Here is a 19,986-nt window from a genome sequence, read left to right as displayed (position 1 = left end):
TTCCTCTTTTGTCTCCTTGTTCTTACGATTCCTCCTTCTTCCTCCTCTTCGGGTGCGTTTCCTAAAGGGACAATTTCATTCAAACCTTTGTCCGATTTTTCTGTTTCTTTTTCTCTGTGTGTTTGGGGAGTCTCCTCTGAGGCACTTGAGTCTGAATCTGTGGTCCAGTAGTCTTTTCCGGGTCGTCTCGGATTACGTTTCTTTTGTGTAAATTCATTCCTTTTTGGGCCCCTTTGTTGTCTCCAGGTGAATATTTTGTTATTGGCAAAATCCTGTTTGTCTCTTAAGAATTTATCTTTCTTTTTCTCTTTTATATCTGTCTGGATGGGAACTAATTTTTTCTCCAAATTTCTCAGGAAGGTGTCATACTGTTGGGGTGCCAATCTTTTCCTTAGTTCCAATTTTGTTTTGCATAGCTCCTCGGTCACCTTTTCATATTCCTCTTCGTTCCTTTTTAGGATAATTCTTAATAGGGTGAGTGCGTGTTCCAGATGTGCTTCGTCCCATATCTTTTTGAATACCGGGTCATTTTCAAACTGTGATGGTTCTTTATATGTTCTTAAACCTCTCGGGACCCTTTTGCATTCGTGGTATGACCTTAATGAGTTAATGGACCAGAATAAACGTATTTCTTTTTCTGCTAAATTCTTCACCCTAAATTCTAGGGCCTTGGTACTAATCATGAAAACGTCATCCTTTTCGTTACACTGTGCAAAAAAAGCATCCGCATCCTCCCTCCCTTGTTTGATTAACCCTTCTCCTGAGGCACTTGTTGTCTCCATGTGTTCCATATATTCTTTACGCTGTTGCTGACAGGTACTGGTGGTGTGCCTTGCTATCGAAAGAGAATAGAAAAATATGTCCACCAAGTCCTTCAAAGAGTAATGATAGCGGCACCTCCCACAAACCTACAGAAGACAGTTGATGGATTCGGAGATGTTCTACTCGTGCCCAGAGTTCCCAGAGAGGTGGTGTCAACGTCCCAGGAGGGGGTAAGTCCACACAATAAACAAAGTAACAAGTATAAGAAGAAGGACGGCACTCACCCACGGTTCTATGTGCAAACAGGAAAACTTCTTTATTAGTAGTCAAGTTGCCAACTTCACACCGGGGTACAACGGGGAGGGGGTGATGCGGAATGCTATGAGAAGGCTACGGCCGTTTCGCGCGGCTTGCGCTTCTTCCGGCCTCCGTGTGGGGATTAAAATCAAACGCTGGGTTTTAAGCTCATAAGGTGGGATCATAGGTAACGCCCCACTCTTAGTGATCCGTACGGATAGGATAACGTCATGTCAAACAGAGCAAGTAACTGCCAATCACAAATGCTATAAGGTCAAAATTGGTGGCTAAAACTCACCTGTGGATATGCACCTGCCGCACAGGTCCTCCCATTAGGCGGTGCGTCTATGGTCCGCGGTCGCTTCCGGACTCAGCCGGTGGCTCCGCCCCCAACACGACGTCCCACGTGGGGAGATCAGCTGACCTATGTCCCGCCTACCTCGCTCGATGGTCACGTGACGCGTCACCGCGGTAACCGCTGACGCCGTCCCCGGATTCTTTCACGAGCATACCAGGTAGGAGGTGGGAGTTTAGGAAGCTGGTGTGTGGGCGTAGTGTGCCACATAGGTGATACGAAGCCTTGTAACACCATGACCTTTGAGTATGGGGCACGTGACGTCAAACTATATGGGATACTTATGAGAGCTAAAACATCAGCCAGTGAATTAAAAACAGTAGAGCGGGTGGATATACCACCTGTGCACCCCACAACATATTGCACAGTGCAAATGACACATAGGATATAAATGATATACTAGGCTAAAACGGGCGGGCTACGCAGGATTAAAGAAATACGCCCCAGTCCACTTTGTCGTTCAGTCCCACTGGTCCTACGGCGTTAGAACGTATTATCCATCTGTTTTCTGCTTGTAACAATAGGCGTTCCCTGTCACCTCCCCTTTCGGGTACCCCGATGGTCTCAATGCCTGCGAATTTTAGGATCTTTTTGTCTCCACCATGGCATTCCTGTATATGCCTTATAAGGCGGGGGGCTCCTACACCTGTTCCTATGGACCTCAGATGTTCTCTTATCCTTTGATAAAGGGGTCTGATTGTTTTGCCTATATAGAATCTGTTGCAACTACACCATAATACGTACACAACGAAGCTGGTTTTACAATTTATGAAACTATTCACCTCCACTCTTTGCCCCCCAAATTCTATCACCTTCTTTGCTGCATTATGTGGACAACATTTGCATCTTCCACATCTAAAGTTTCCTTTGGTGGTGCCTCTTTTTTTTAACCAGTTATTGTCCTTCCTAGCTGAAGTATACGAACTTCTTACTAGCTTGGATCTGATTGTGTTCCCTCTTCTAAAACTAACCACCGGGCCACCTTCTGCTATCGTGGATAAATCTGTATCGTGTTCTATAATATGCCAGTTGTCTTTTAACGCTTTTTTAATGAGATCTGCCATCGGGGAGAAATCAAATGTAAAGGAAAACCTCTCTTGTCCTTCCTTCTTTTGGTTCCTTTTTTTCAATAGGGATTCTTGTTCTTGTTTCCCTGCCCTCTCATATGCTCTCTCTATTACCTTACTTGGGTAACCTCTACTGGATAATCTTTGTTTTAGTTCCTCCGCTTGCTCCTCGAAGCCCTCCCTCGTATTATTTATACGTCTTAGCCTTAGAAACTGGCCGTACGGTACTGCTCTTTTGACGTGGTCAGGATGATAACTGTTGAAGTGTAGCAAGGAGTTTGTCGCTGTTTTTTTCCTATGTACAGAAGTGCAAATTTTGTTGTTCTTTATCTCTACTAGGACATCGAGGAACTCAATCTTATTCTCACTAATCGTGTGTGTAAATCTCATATTCATGTTGTTGTCATTGTTTAAGGATTGCACCATGTCCTCAAAACTCTCCCTGGTGCCGGACCATAGAATGAACACATCATCAACAAATCTCCTGTACATTTTAATATGTGTCAGGTACGGATTGCTCGTATTGTATATGTATCTGGCTTCAAAGATGGCAAGAAAAATATTGGCGTATGTGCAGGATACGGGCGTTCCCATGGCCGTCCCGTCAACCTGCACATACCATTCGCCATTGAACATAAATGCATTGTGGCTCAAGATAAAGTATAATGCCTCACAGATAAAGTTAGTGTAATCGATGCCTTTTTGTGCATTCTCAACTATTTCCCTCACTGCTAGTACCCCTTTCTCGTGGGGTATACGGGTATAAAGGCTTTCTACGTCTATGGACGCTAATAGCCATTGTTCTTCCAGTGTCTGTTGGTTTAGTGCATTTAGGAAATCGTTTGTGTCCTTAAGGTAAGAAGGGATATCTTTTAGGACTGGTCTTAATAACCAATCAATGTATTTCGAGAGTGGCTCTGTCACCGAGCCGATGCCTGCCACTATCGGGCGTCCCGGGGGATTTTCTAGATTTTTGTGCACTTTAGGTAAAAAATACCATTCTGGTTTTTTTGGAAAGGGGGGTAACAGTTTCTCTGCCATCTTTTTAGACAAAATACCTTTTTCCACATACTTTCTTAGGAAGGTTCTTAAGTGCGTTACATACTTTTGTGTGGGGTCTCCAGACAATTTACGATACGTTCTCTGGTCCCCTAATAATCTTAGTGCCTCTGCTTCATATTTGGCACTTTCCATGATAACTATGTTACCCCCCTTATCGGCCTGTTTAACTATGACCTCTTTATCTTTTTTTAGGGCTTCTAACGCTAAATATTCCTCCTTTGTTATGTTGTGGTTGTCTTTTTTATAGATTAATGCCTCTATATCCCTCATTACCAGTCTCCGGAAAGTGTCTAGGGTGCCTCCTTGTGGAATCTGCGGATTAAATCTGGACGTATTCCCTCCTTTGAATGTATCTTTATGTTCTACTAAATTCTTCTCCTCTTCACTAGCTAGAAACAAGATGCACTCTTTCTCTATGGCCGTTAACTCCCCTGACACGAAGAAGCCTAAAGGACCTATCTCTAGATACCCCACGAGAAAGGGGTACTAGCAGTGAGGGAAATAGTTGAGAATGCACAAAAAGGCATCGATTACACTAACTTTATCTGTGAGGCATTATACTTTATCTTGAGCCACAATGCATTTATGTTCAATGGCGAATGGTATGTGCAGGTTGACGGGACGGCCATGGGAACGCCCGTATCCTGCACATACGCCAATATTTTTCTTGCCATCTTTGAAGCCAGATACATATACAATACGAGCAATCCGTACCTGACACATATTAAAATGTACAGGAGATTTGTTGATGATGTGTTCATTCTATGGTCCGGCACCAGGGAGAGTTTTGAGGACATGGTGCAATCCTTAAACAATGACAACAACATGAATATGAGATTTACACACACGATTAGTGAGAATAAGATTGAGTTCCTCGATGTCCTAGTAGAGATAAAGAACAACAAAATTTGCACTTCTGTACATAGGAAAAAAACAGCGACAAACTCCTTGCTACACTTCAACAGTTATCATCCTGACCACGTCAAAAGAGCAGTACCGTACGGCCAGTTTCTAAGGCTAAGACGTATAAATAATACGAGGGAGGGCTTCGAGGAGCAAGCGGAGGAACTAAAACAAAGATTATCCAGTAGAGGTTACCCAAGTAAGGTAATAGAGAGAGCATATGAGAGGGCAGGGAAACAAGAACAAGAATCCCTATTGAAAAAAAGGAACCAAAAGAAGGAAGGACAAGAGAGGTTTTCCTTTACATTTGATTTCTCCCCGATGGCAGATCTCATTAAAAAAGCGTTAAAAGACAACTGGCATATTATAGAACACGATACAGATTTATCCACGATAGCAGAAGGTGGCCCGGTGGTTAGTTTTAGAAGAGGGAACACAATCAGATCCAAGCTAGTAAGAAGTTCGTATACTTCAGCTAGGAAGGACAATAACTGGTTAAAAAAAAGAGGCACCACCAAAGGAAACTTTAGATGTGGAAGATGCAAATGTTGTCCACATAATGCAGCAAAGAAGGTGATAGAATTTGGGGGACAAAGAGTGGAGGTGAATAGTTTCATAAATTGTAAAACCAGCTTCGTTGTGTACGTATTATGGTGTAGTTGCAACAGATTCTATATAGGCAAAACAATCAGACCCCTTTATCAAAGGATAAGAGAACATCTGAGGTCCATAGGAACAGGTGTAGGAGCCCCCCGCCTTATAAGGCATATACAGGAATGCCATGGTGGAGACAAAAAGATCCTAAAATTCGCAGGCATTGAGACCATCGGGGTACCCGAAAGGGGAGGTGACAGGGAACGCCTATTGTTACAAGCAGAAAACAGATGGATAATACGTTCTAACGCCGTAGGACCAGTGGGACTGAACGACAAAGTGGACTGGGGCGTATTTCTTTAATCCTGCGTAGCCCGCCCGTTTTAGCCTAGTATATCATTTATATCCTATGTGTCATTTGCACTGTGCAATATGTTGTGGGGTGCACAGGTGGTATATCCACCCGCTCTACTGTTTTTAATTCACTGGCTGATGTTTTAGCTCTCATAAGTATCCCATATAGTTTGACGTCACGTGCCCCATACTCAAAGGTCATGGTGTTACAAGGCTTCGTATCACCTATGTGGCACACTACGCCCACACACCAGCTTCCTAAACTCCCACCTCCTACCTGGTATGCTCGTGAAAGGATCCGGGGACGGCGTCAGCGGTTACCGCGGTGACGCGTCACATGACCATCGAGCGAGGTAGGCGGGACATAGGTCAGCTGATCTCCCCACGTGGGACGTCGTGTTGGGGGCGGAGCCACCGGCTGAGTCCGGAAGCGACCGCGGACCATAGACGCACCGCCTAATGGGAGGACCTGTGCGGCAGGTGCATATCCACAGGTGAGTTTTAGCCACCAATTTTGACCTTATAGCATTTGTGATTGGCAGTTACTTGCTCTGTTTGACATGACGTTATCCTATCCGTACGGATCACTAAGAGTGGGGCGTTACCTATGATCCCACCTTATGAGCTTAAAACCCAGCGTTTGATTTTAATCCCCACACGGAGGCCGGAAGAAGCGCAAGCCGCGCGAAACGGCCGTAGCCTTCTCATAGCATTCCGCATCACCCCCTCCCCGTTGTACCCCGGTGTGAAGTTGGCAACTTGACTACCAATAAAGAAGTTTTCCTGTTTGCACATAGAACCGTGGGTGAGTGCCGTCCTTCTTCTTATACTTGTTACTTTTCCTTTGTCTGTTGGTATTGTAGATTAGTAGGAACCATCCCATCCACTTTTAATATAGCCTGTTTCTAGGTATAGAGACATGTTCTATCTAGTCTGTCGCAGTCCAGGTTTCTTGTTCAGGACACAACTGCAAATGAAGGCAACTGTGTCTGTTGATGAGTGCACATCATTTAGAACAAAGTTTGGTGATTAATGGGGAACATATTGACACCTGTAGTTGAAATTAATTATGTAAAAATGTTGGAACCATCTACAAAATAGATTTTTAAATATTTACATTTATTTCTATTTTTTCTAAACAACTTCACACCTTGTCATAAAAAGAGTCCAAACTCCAACTTTTTTGCTTACTACTTGTCCAGCCATTTCTTTTAATGACTCTCATTATGTCATTAAAAAGCATGCAATTAATAATAGTTTTGAAAAGTGAATGAGGTAATGAAATTTTATATGGTAGAAAAGAAACAAAGCAAAGTACAAGGAAAATGACTACGGCTTGGTTATGTTGTATAATAATCTGTACACTGCTGTCTTTGTGTTAACACATTGGAGCACATTTGCTAAGGGCCATGTGCTAGTTTCTGTCGGACTTTGCTTGTTGTTTCTTTTGCAAACTGCTTGCACAGGTTTTTAAGAAGTGTCTGTGCCACATATGTGTCGCATATGTGTTACACTATTCTTCATGCGACCCAAATTTCTGCACTGAAGGGGGCATTCCTGTGCTCAGTCGGGCCATGCACCAGATTTAACATGCAAAGGCCAACAGAAATGTGTTGCACGCCCTATGTTAAAGGTGCACCAAAAAAAAGTGGTGCACTCTGTCGGGGCAGTGCAGGAAGCACCAGATTCACGACGGGTGCACACGCGCCGGCACTCTAGGATTTAAAGGGCCAGCGCACCACTGATTGGTGCTGGCACTCCCGGGTTTCCTTAAAGCTGGCTGTTCCCAGGATTCCCTGACGGATATTTGCGCTCCTTGCCTTAGAGAAAGCTTCCAGTGTGTTCCTTTGTTCCTTTCCGTTTCCTGTTCCCTTCTCTGCTGAATTCCTGTTGTGACCTCAGACCTGATGTCTGACCTCTGCATCTCTGCTGCCTCCCTGACTTCGTGCCTTTCCCTGACCTCGAGCCTTGAGATGGTCTTGCTGTAGCACCCTGCCACAGCAAGACCATCCCGCTTTGCGGCAGGCTCTTGTGAAAACCAGGTGCCACTTAAATTTCAGTCCCAGGTGTCGGCTAGTACCATCTCCCGCCGTAGTCCAGGGGGTCCACAGGCCCAGAACCCTGACAGTCAGCTCACCAGGCTGTGAGCTCTGTGAAGGAGCTCACAGCCGTACAGGAGCAGTACAGGAGCACAAAGATGGGGGCTGAGAGCTGAGGAGTAGCACAGGCAAGTAACATGTTTTTTGAAATGCATCCAAACCAAAGCCCAACCCCTTGGACTACACTGAGGGTTCTGTTAGGGTGCAAGGTAAGTTATAATGCACAATTATATTTTAATGCAAATACTTAGAGAAAGCAGAAAAACATATTTGCAATGCAGCTGTAATAGGCTTTTGTAACCTGTCTTTAGTGAAAATGAGGTCCCTGGTGACAGGTTCCCTTTAAAAGATTGTAAACAAAGCACACTGACTGATACACTGACATAGCTTGTTATGCCCTTGTTTTTAAGTAAAAGGGCTTTTAAAATTATGCAAATGAGTCTGAGGGGCTCCAGGCTCCATTAATACCTATGTAGCCCAGACTCATTTGCATAATTGTAGAAGCCTTTTTTGTAAACAAGAGCTTAAAAAAAAGCTATATTAAGAGCAGAACCTGCTTGAGGGGGCACACACCAGTATGTCAGTGTACTTGTTTTACGATCCTTGATCCTGGTGATAGATGTCCTTTAACATCTTTGCAACCGAAGACAAACTATATCGTCCTCGTGCTGCAAAGGGTGTATGGAGAGAGCTCATGAACTGAGCTCTCTCCATACACAGCGGGTGACGGCTGTATAATACAGGTGACGCTCGCCTGTTACTGCCAAGGTCGGTATTGGCACCGATTGCGGCAGTTAACCAGCACCTAACTTACCTTTACATGGGCGCCACCATCTTGGATGGCCGATTGCTGCCCTCAGATGATGTCTCATCTGACTTTTTTTTTTTTTATAACCTTTTTTATTGGGAAATAAAAGGCAGGTACATATGACAAATATCATCTACATTAGAGGTATACATTTTACAATGGTATAATATGCTGCTTGTTTCATACATCCCTCCTGTTGATGTTCTGAAGTCTTTTTCCCTCTTTCACTTTTTCAATTTTCCTCCTATTCGTTCCCCTTTGGAGGTGCCTTACGCACCATTGCGTGTTAGCTGACAGTTTTGTCTCGTATCATCCAGGTTATGTTGCTTCTTTTATGACTAAACAGTTTTCATTTCTTTAAACAGTAACATTTAAAAAAAAAAAAAAAAAAAAAAAAGGGGGGGGGGGACCCGCAAGAGTAGTACTATCCTGTAACAGGGCCAGGGGAGTTGTTTTCATTATTGCTTATAATTTATAATTGGGGAAAATAAGTGCTACCAATTTTGCTTTAGAATATGGTTCATTGTGTTACCTCTTGTGGCCTTATATTTTCAATCTGCCCAGTGTGCCTTTGATGTCCTCGGTCATGTACCGTGCTGAATATTGGAATTTTTGCATGAACTCCCTGATTTCACTGGTAGTCATGTGGTTGGTGATAAATTTCCGCCATTTGCGAAAAAATCCTTTTATTCGTTTGTCTCCTTTACTCTCCGCCTCTGTTTTGTCAGTGTGCAGGAATGTTAAATGCGTATATCGCCACATGCATTAATTTAAAAAATGTTTCTCTCCACTTTTCGCTAACTATATGTTTCCTTACTGTCGCCCATCCTTGTAAAATCCTTTGGGATGTTTCCGTAGTTCGCAGTCGCTTCTCCCAATGTGGGAATTGTAAGGCTATTTCTGTGTTGTCCCTCTCTGGTGTTAATAGAATGTATAAAATAGAGATCGTCCGTTTGACGTTTGGGCCTCCTATGATAGTGTCAACTTTATTTGTCATAAGTTCTCCCGCTAAATTTCTCAGTCTGGCAGAGCAGAAAGCTTTTAGTTGTGCGTATTGAAACTCTTGTCTCGGGGGTAGTTGAAATTCTCTACTTATTTCATTTAGGGTTTTTAGTCTTGGTTCGGTTGGGTGTATTAGCTGTTGTAAGCGGTGTATTCCCTGAGTTCTCCATGGTATGAAGAGCCTATTGTTCTGTCCCACCCGGAACTCTGGGTTGTCCCATAGGGTGAGATGTTTTGAAATTTGGTAAGACAATTGTTTTTTTTTCCTCAGCATCTTCCATGTTGATATTGTGTCTCTAAGTAATAGTGATTGCTTGGCCATCTGCGGCAGCTTTCCGTAAGGGATATGTAAGGCTGTTAGCCCGCATGGTTGTAGTAATGCCTGTTCTAGCTTGGTATTGGAGTAGTGGCTGGTGGCGTTCAGCCAGTCTGCAAGGTGTCTGGTTAGGCATGCCAAGTTATATCTTTTAACGTCTGGAAAGTTTAGGCCTCCTAGGTGTTTTCGGTATGTCAGTTTTTGTAGAGAGATACGAGGTCTCTTTCCTTGCCATATAAATGTTGTGAATGTTTTATTTAGTTCCCTGACATCCTGTGATTTTAGTAGTAGTGGTAGGGTCTGCATAGGGTACAATAGTCTGGCAAAGCTGATCATTTTTATCAAATGCATACTCCCCGATATGTTAAGTGGTAGTGTTTCCCAGCGTTTTAATTCAGTTTTGATTTTTGCAAAGATCGGGGGGTAATTGAGTTTGTATAGGGATGACGGTGTCTTGCCTATGTTTATTCCCAGGTATTTGATATATTCTTTAGCTATATTTAAGTTATATGACTTCATGTGAGCCTGTTCTGAGAAAGTGAATGGGTCTAGTAATAGGATCCCGCTTTTTGACGTGTTACTTGTGAAGCCTGATATTTCGCCAAACTGTTCGATATGTTGCAAAATTTTTGGTATGTTTGTTATTGGGTTGGTTATGAATAGTAGTATATCATCTGCAAAGAGTGCATTTGTGACTCTCTCAGATCCCACTTTTATGCCCGGGTTTATGTCCAGAGTTCTCAGCATTCTTGCCAATGGTTCAATTGCCAGGTTGAATAGTAGTGGCGAGAGTGGGCATCCCTGCCTTGTACCCCTGTTCAGTTGGAATCTAGTTGTCAAATATCCCGGTGAGTAAATGGCCGCCATCGGGTTTTTATATAAGGCTTATTTTAACAATTGGAATGGTCCTTGTATTTCATGTCTATCTAGGACCTGGTCCAGCCACCCCCATCGGACCTTATCGAAAGCTTTTTCTGCGTCGAGGGTTAATAGGATACTTTTGCCCGATGTTGGTGGCTGCACCGTTACCACGTCCAAGATCGTAAGGACTCGCCTGATGTTTGCCACCGCTGCTCTATTTTTGATGAAGCCCACCTGTAGCTCTTCTATCAGGCTGGGCATTAGGAGCGACAATCGATCTGCCATTATCTTTGCTATCAGTTTAAGGTCCTGATTAATAAGGGATATGGGTCTGTAAGAATTTGTTAGCATAGGGTCTCTGCCGGGCTTTGGTAATACTTTGATGTAAGCCAAGTTTGCGTAAGGCGTGAGATGGGTGCCGTTTAGTAGGGCATTATAATATCCCACTAAGACCGGTGAAATGTGTTCTCTTAGGCCCTTGTATGCCTCCGTTGGAAATCCATCAGGTCCTGGCATTTTACCCAACGCCAGTCCCTTTATGGCCGCTAACACTTCTTCCTGGGTGACCTCTGCATTGAGGGCCCCTTTTTGGTCTTCAGTCAGCTTTGGTAGCTTTAATTGAGATAGGTATGCCTCACCTTTATGTTTATCATAGGGTTTGGTATCTGAATAAAGGTCTGCATAGTATTGGCGAAAGGTGTTCAGTACCTCACGCGGGTCTTCTTGTATCTGTCCTGATTCTTTTTTGAGTTTTGGTATATGTGTGGCTGGCCTACGGCCCTTTGCCAGATTTGCCAGTATCCTACCTGACTTATTTCCAAACCGAAATAGGTTCGCTTGCTTCTTGACCCGCGTGTGGTAGTCCTGTTGCTCTAGCAAGGTCTCGTATTGGGATTTTGCTACCTTCCAATGTTCTAGGGCTTGTGGTGTTGGGGTGGTTAGATATGCGGTGTAGGCGTTTTGGAGCCTTATGCTGCTCTCGTGTAATTTTTTCCTGGCCTGTTTTTTGGCCCGTCCTACGTATCTTTGTATTTGGTCCCGAATGACCGTTTTGGCTGCTTCCCAATGCACTGTTGGGTTGTCTTTTGTGGACGCATTGTGAAATTCAAATTCGGTCCACCACCCCTTCAATAATTTCAGAAAGGTTTCGTCCTGCGCCATATATGACGGGAAGCGCCAAATGTAATCAGTGCCCATTTTATGCTCGGGAGTTAGGGTTAGGCTGACTGGGGCGTGATCTGACACTACTATGTTTTCAATCTTGGTGTGTTCTATCCTGTCCAATAAGGTCCTGTTAACCATGATGTGGTCTAGCCTGGACCACCCATCATGGGCATCCGAATAGAAAGAATACTCTCTACCTTCAGGGTGTTCGTGTCTACAGCTGTCAATAAGACCCAAGTCTAATGTAAGTAGGGCTAAATCCGTCTGCGTTTGTGTATATATTTGGTGTTTACTGTCTCGTCGCGATCTGTCTTCCCTAGGATTTATTACCTGGTTGAAATCGCCTGCTACCACTATTTGTTCAGACATGTCTAGCGCTAATCGCTAGCGCTAATCGCTCCATTAACATGCTGCTCTGTGTTGGGGGCATACACAATGTATATACTTATTTCTCCTGCTGGTGTGTCCAAAACCGCATGGAGGACCCTGTGATCTTCTGAGACTGAGTGGGATTTTATCGTTATGGCTGAGTTTTTGTTTATTAAAAGTATGACACCGCCTCTTCTATTGGATTCTGCAGAGCCAATGGCCTCGGCTACCCACAGGCGCCTCATGTATTTAGTTTCTCCGGTTAACAGGTGTGTTTCCTGTAATACTGCCACATCTGCGTGTAAAGATTTCAGATGTCGCAGTACCATGGAGCGCTTCTGTGATGAGCGGAGACCCTTGACATTCCACGTGATCACTGTTACTGTCATAATGCTTGTAGTGTAAATGGTTTATCTGGCATGTCTCCCTGTGTACTGCTTTCTGTTGTTGTTCCCTGTCCCTTGGATTTGTCCGACTCTTGCAAACCTAAATTAACTTTCTTTAACATTAACAATTCTCTTATCAATAACACATTTAACATATTCAAAATATAAAACAGTGACATTTTCATATTCACCCAGGTCCACGGAGGTGGACCAGCAAGATAGCCTGTCATCGACTTCCCAATTTTCCGTCCAGTGGTGGAAGCAGTTCACCCTTTAATAGAATGTAACCCAACTTTGCTGTTCTGCAAGCTTTGTGTTTCTGTGTGTTGTTTTTTCAGTGTCCCCAGCTTTTCCGGCTTCCATTTTCTCTTATCTAGGCGATCTTTCAGGGCGTTTCCGCAATGACGTGCATGGTGGTGGTTGTCTTTGATCGTGTCTCAGCGGTGATCTATGAGTGCGTCGTCCACCATCGGGGTCTTGCCAGCTTGGCAAAGATTCCAGTCCTCCGCCATGTTGGGATCTGTAAAGGTCTGTGCCATCCCGTCTGGTGTGAACACTCTTAGGGTCGCCGGATACATAAGTTGAAATTTCCATTGCTTTTTGAAAACCACTGAGCAAAGTGGACTAAATGCTCTCCTTTTTTTGGTCAGGTCAGCCGAGTAGTCCGCGAATAACAGTAGTCTAGTATTATCAATTATGAGAGATTCTCGTAGAATCGCTTCATGGTCAGCATAATCAAGATACTTTGCTATTGCTTGTCTCGGACGCTCTTCTCTCTCCGTCTGTCTTGTTGATGGGGACCTTGGGGCTCTAGGTGAACCTATCCTGTGGGCTCGTTCTACCTTTAGCGGGCCTTTGAGCCCTAGGTTGTATGGCAGCTTTTCGGCAAATATTTGGTATAGTTGCGAGGTAGTGACCGTTTCTGGTAAGCCCACTATTCTGAGATTGCTCCTGCGTGACCCGTTCTCTAGGTCGTCTATTTTATCTGCCATTTTTTCTGACTCTGTATTTGCTGCCGTTATTTTTGTTAGCGCCGTTGCTAGATCATCTTCCAAGGTAGAGATGCGTCATTCTGCTTCCTCTTGGCGGTTTGTGTGCGAATCAATTTCTAATTGTATGGCCTGGAGAGTATCTTCTATTGCTGTAGATACAGTTTCTTGTATGCTTGGCACTATTCTTTACATGGCGGGGCCGGAACCGGAAGTCGTCTCATCTGACTTGTAGACTTGCCATGTGCAATGATCTCTAATAGCCAGCAGATGGCAGGCTATTAGAAATCATTGTAATATTGGTATGTACTGCAATACAGTAGTATTGCAGTATATAGTATTAGCAATCAGACCCTGAAGGGTTAAATTACCCTGGAGGATCAGAAAAAAATGGTAAAAAAAAAAATAATTAAAAAAAAATATGAAAAAATAGTAAAAATGGTGAAAGTTTAAATCACCCCACTTTCCCTAGATCACATATAAAAGCAAATAAACAGTAAGAATCTTAAACATGCTTGGTATCATTGCGTCCCAAATCATGTCCGATCTACTGAAACGACTTTTCCCACCGTTTAACCCCGTAACGGGAAATAGCGAAAGTCGAAAGTGCCACTTTTTTACCATTTTGAAAAATATAAAAAATTCTATAAAAAGTGATTAAAGGGCCGTACTTTGGTCAAAATGACAGTATTAACCCCTACACGCTCTTTTCATACAGAGATGGGCTTTGCTGTATATCGCAGCAAAGACCCATCGCTAACACCCGTGATCGGTGCTTGAGGCTGAATGGCTTCTGCCTATCCATTACAATGAGCCAGAGGCCAGAGGCCAGAGAGTATATGGTAGGAGCCATCTGACCATCCAGGGTTAATGTACCCTAGATGGTCTAAGAAATAGTGAAAAAAAAAAAAAAAGTTTTAAATCACCCCTCTTTCCCTAGAACTGATATAAAACATAATAAACAGTAAAAATCACAGACACATTAGGTATCGCCACGTCCAAAAATGGCCGATCTATCAAAATATAAAAACGGTTATGGCCGGCGGTGATCTCTGAGACGGGAAAATGGCACCCAAATGTCCGAAACACGACATTTACACCTTTTTACATGACATAAAAAATGTTATAAAAAATGATCAAAATGTTGCTCAGTCCTCAAAATGGTAGCAATGAAAACATCGGCTCATTTCACAAAAAATGACACCTCCCCCAGTTCCGTTCACCAAAGTATGGAAAAGTTATTAGCGTCAGAAGATGGCAAATTTTTTTTATTTTTTGTACACATTCGTTTCATTTTTGAAAATGTTTTAAAATGCAATACAACCTGTATAAATTTGGTATCACCACATTTGGAATTTTTTTCCGGATTCCCACTACATGGCAGGGAATAATAAATAACATCACGGGAAAGTAAAATTTGTTATGCAAGAATATGGCGCAAATGCATTTTTCATAATATTCACTGCATTCAGAATTTCTTTTCCGCTTCCCAGTGCATGGCATAGCATAATAAATTCTGTCACTAGAAAGTGCAATTTGTTACGCAGAAAACAAGCCCAAGCACAGCTCTTTCCATGGGAAAATAAATAAGTTATAGATTTTTGAAGGAGGGGAGTGAAAAATGAAAATGCAAAAAAGAAAAAAGGGCCATGTCCTTAAGGGGTTAAAGGACATATACCATCACAGTCACTGATGGTAGATGATTACTACTTACCTCTCCATCCTGTCCCCCTTTGCAGTAATCTGGTTTCAGTACAGACAGCCACATTTATTAGAAAATAAGGTTTTTAAAATATTTAAATGAGCCCACCTGTGAGCTCCTCCATCTTTTCATTTGTTCACTGCACTTACCTTCCGTCCACGGTCGATGCAGAGAGTTAGTGATGTCACCCACTCTCTGCACTAGTGTGTATATAATTTAATATCTCCACAACCTTTTGGTTAAGTAAATATTTGTTTTGTATTTTGGAAGTGATTAGCAATCATCTACAGTGGAGAAACAAGACCCTAGTGAGCGCCGGTGCAAACTTAGAAAAGGGGCCTCTGTATACCTAAACCCTTACTGCTGGCCCCAATCTGCACGTAATACTTCAGAATACACCTTAAATACACTCCACAGACATAAGCACACATACACTACATATGCATAACTCTACATAACTCTATAACTATATATGCATATACTCTACACACACTATATACACTACACATTCAAATACATATATACACATAAATACATATCCCCACACCAATACCCACATACCTGTACAATACTAATGTTATTGCAGTAATGAATATACCATATACATAAATATATACCAGCTGGGAATATACTGCACATTACTATATAGCACCAAAAAATGACAGCACTCCAGAGCTGCTATAAGGCAGATATAGACATCACTTACTGTATAAATCAATCGTAGCTCCCACCTTCTACCTCATATCTGTCCTGGTCCTCATCTTGTTGACTCCTCACAGATTCTTCTCTGTCAGTTACAGAACTTCTTCGGCTGTGACATATTGCTACAGAATTCACCACAAGATATCTTCAGCTCTGTGCCACACATCCCAAAACTGTGTCCCTAAAAACACCACAGTCACTTACAATATAATGTCACATAAGATAAAAACTCTCGTAATTTATATACATCGCCCACTAATTGTTATACAGCATCGACATCCTCTTATTAATTTATGTTTACTCCTATTCATTATTATTTAGCAAAGCCATACCCCCAATTAATTTACATGTAACCCTGCAGCTTGCCATTAAAGTAGCAGAGCAGCTCCTCCACCAATCTATATATAGTCAGCAGTGCCCCTATTAATTAATATGTAGCATAGCAGCCCCTCTTACTAAATAATTTAGTAAGTACACTGTTCAGCAGCTCCCAGTTATAAATATTCCATCTATCAGCCTCCAATTGTTTATTAATATATACGGTCCAGGAGCCCCAGCCACCCCCCTGATTACACACCAGGAACAATTATTATAACCACCCTATCTTATTACATATTAGGAGACAATATTACCTCACACCCCCGTTATTACCCCTAACCCCCTTATACATACCAAGAGCCATTCTGACCCCCTACTCCCTTATTACATACTGGGAGCCATTATTACCCCCAACCCCCTTTTTACATACCAGGAGTCCTTATTACCCCCCCCCCCAACCCCCTTATTACACACCAGGAGCCCTTATTATCCCCACCACCCCCTTATTACATACTAGGAGCCATTATAACCCCCTACCTTATTATTTTCCTCCCACCCCAATCCCATATTACATACTAGCAGCAGAATGGAGAAAACATATATATATATATATATATATATATACTCTTCTTTTGGTGTCGGTGATGAGCGATTGTCTTCTTTGCAGCACCAGCAGCGTAATGACACCATCGCTGTCCCGTGCGCTCCTGCTGAAAAGACAAAGCAGGAAGTGTCAGTGCGCATCACTGATTGGAGGACACTTCTGATACAGCTGAAAGCTGCAATAGGGAACCCGGTGACTGCACAGTTTTAAATCTGTGACAGCCACAGGCCCCCTCCCCAATACGGTTATCGGCAAAATGTATATTAAAGGGGGAAAAGCAGGGGGTGCAATTGTTACCCCCCTGATCATCTACCATCAGGGAATGTGATGGTAATATTTGAGCTCGGTACACCAGAAAAAACTTGGGAATGGTGTTCATTTATTTATTTGTTTCTTCAAAACCATTTCATAAAGCTGGGCAGAAGTGGGACACTGATCTGATTTCATGTTTATGAAGAAAGCAGTGCACTTGGGTAAAATGTAACAGCTTTGTTTAGGATCTAACTAGCGGGGCATGCAGGTGAAAAGTGGCACCTCTTTTGCTCTGTGTGTAGTTCACTGGCTTGTCATGGAGATCAATGGCCAGCTTAGATATTGTTGGCTAAGCCTATTTCCAGATGCTGTAATGGTGTTGCAATGCGCTTTGGTGTTTTCCATCATGCTCTGAAACGTTTAGATAAAGGAAACATATTATACAGAGTTTGGAGCATAAATATGTTCTGTTAAATACTTGGTAAAGTAGAGTACTATAAAAAAAATGAAAGCAGGTCATATATATTAGCTGGTGACTGCTATCCTACACAACTTCTCTCCCCTTATTGTGTAAATATATGATTTTTGTGATTATATGAGTTTGTATCATGAAGCTGTATACGTACTGTATCCTTATAAAATGTTGGTGTGCAGGCTGATAGATGGCTGACTATTGGCTGGCTGACAGAATGCACCTCCCACTGGTTCTGGTCTCCATGGATACTGCACTTATATACGGCAGCATATGGGCACAACCGTATGCAGCACATATACAACATATATTTTATTTTAAACATCTTATTATAGATGGCTGTATTGCCCATTGACATGAATGTGGCTGTAGGCCACCCATAGGAAAACGTTTATAAAGAGGGAAATAAGTTGTTCACCCAATGTTCATCATTATGATTAGTGACAAATTCTTAGCAGCCATAAAGGCAGATGATGATTTGTTGTGGTCAGTCATAGAATTATGAACATCCCACCCTTTTGTATTGTACTTTCTTCCACATTTGATGATTTTTCTTGTTGGCAAATCCTTTTTATTTGTACTAATAACAGGTATATGTAAAGCCTGGAAATGAGTGGTTTTCATACACAACCACCAGTTGCCTGGCTGTAGTTTGTAGTGGTGCAAAGTGAACAGTACAGAAACAGCAGATTACTGTGGACACATGCGGCCAGGCCGTACTCTATATGGTGCTCACGCAGACTGAATTCCAGGAAGCATAATACGACCCTTAGCTTTGTTCAAATCTTACAATGCAGAAGCAAATATTAAAATGCAAAGCATAACAATAATTTATGTTAGTGAACATGTGTTCTCACTTCTGCACAGATAAGGTTTAGCGACTGATAAAACAACTTATTGCTGAATATTTCACAGCAGTGTTTTATATTTGATTTACAGTTTCTAAGTGCTTATCTCCTCAGGTGGGATATTTCATATTGACCATTAGCACAGCACACCCCATTCCATAATTGCTGTTATTCCCTTATCTTATTTAAATACATGCACTAGATATGAACTCCTTCACATTCTTACACCTTACTAATAGAAAAATACAGATAGTATTCAATATCCAAGGCTTATCTCATAAGTTCTCCAAACAGGTGTGCAGTATGATAAACGGCGATATAAACAGTTTCTAGATGTGCCAATAAGTAAGATATTAAAAATTCTAGCAGTGAACAATGAGGTTTGGATGGGTTGGTTTGGACAGAAGTGTTAAAAAAGTTATTTAGAACTTGAAGGATTTGCCTCATCAGGACAACCCTTGACCATGTGCCCTATTGGTTGTAGAAGATCTAGGAAAGCTGGGTGTTTTGAGTGATGCTGCTAGGGTGTCTTGAACATTTTTGTACACAGAGTTATCGCCACTCTGAACACCCAGCTTTCCTAAACCTTCTACAGTTGATTGATCAAACCCACTTTGGAACTCTTGAAAGGTGCAACAGCCAAGGAACTATTAGGAACCATTATACACCTCAACTCCCTTTTTTTGTTTTAGCCGGATAAAAAAGTGGGAGCAAAATATAACTACTCTACCTGACATGTTACATCTCTAATTTCTCTGAAGCACTTGCATACCCTATTAGAGAATATAGATATCATAAAGGGAGTCTCCCTCAATAAAGCCAAGTGGCGCTAAGGCTAATCATCTTTTCATCTAGTGGCTCCCAACTTTTCATTTTTCTACAGATCCAGATAGATATGTGACTTTCTGCAAGTTTAACCCTTAGATGCTGGTTTGAATACATGTTTCGTAGCTGCTGTTAGTTTATTAATGGAGCACGCTTACACAGCAGAGATTAGTTGAACTACAGCACAATAGGGGGCTTGTTCAGTAGCTGCCAGATTGACATTGTAGCCTCCCCTCTCAATGCTTCAATTGCAAAAAGTACCGTTAGGCAAGTATAGATGTGGACAATGTTATTATTGCTCTAATAATCTAGAGGCTAAAGTTGTGAGATTGTTTTGTAGCATATGTACTCATGTGAATGACACTGTTTTCATATTGGGAAAACCATAAGACGTCTTTGAAGTCCATTAGGCCAGGGGAGGGAGCTCCAAGGTTGATACAACATATAAGAGAATGCCTTGGAGGAGACCCCAACCCATTTAGGTTTCCCGGAATAGAAGTTGTGCCACCACCAAAAGAGGAGGAGATGGACAATGTAAATTTTTACATACAGCATTTTTAATTTCACCCCAGGCAGCAAATAGGCTAGAAACGTCCCTGTGCAGGGGGGAAATTATTTTTTATAAATCAACCCCTGCAGCATAGTACATATATCCTCATATACCTTCTCCCCTCTGCAGATATATATATACAGAGAGAGAGAACACAGCAGCAAAAGGAAAAATAAAAAAATGCTTGGTGCAATGACAAAGATCATCCTTTATTAAATAAGAAGAAAGGGCAACCCCCAAAGTTCAAATGAAAAAATGGCATATTTTTATTACTGCATGTCCACTTCAGCATTTCAACATTGTTTTTGTAGCTGAAATGTTGCAA

General features: G+C 42.3%; 1 long non-coding RNA gene across 2 annotated transcripts in view; it reads right to left on the bottom strand.

The window, feature by feature from the left end:
- The window catches only part of LOC140134061 (uncharacterized), a 49,288-nt gene extending 31,933 nt beyond the window's left edge, over positions 1-17,355 (bottom strand). For both annotated transcript variants that reach the window (XR_011856058.1, XR_011856059.1), the window contains exons 1-3: positions 17,249-17,355; positions 16,736-16,820; positions 15,797-15,973 (exon numbers count right to left, since the gene is read on the bottom strand). This is a non-coding gene — a long non-coding RNA (uncharacterized lncRNA). The remainder of the gene's footprint in view (positions 1-15,796; positions 15,974-16,735; positions 16,821-17,248) is intronic.
- Between the last annotated feature and the right edge of the window lie 2,631 nt (positions 17,356-19,986).

Source organism: Engystomops pustulosus, chromosome 5, assembly GCF_040894005.1.
Source record: "Engystomops pustulosus chromosome 5, aEngPut4.maternal, whole genome shotgun sequence".
Classification (NCBI taxonomy): Eukaryota; Metazoa; Chordata; class Amphibia; order Anura; family Leptodactylidae; genus Engystomops; species Engystomops pustulosus.
The sequence above is the reverse complement of the archived record's forward strand: the minus strand, read 5'-3'. Positions and strand labels throughout refer to the sequence as shown.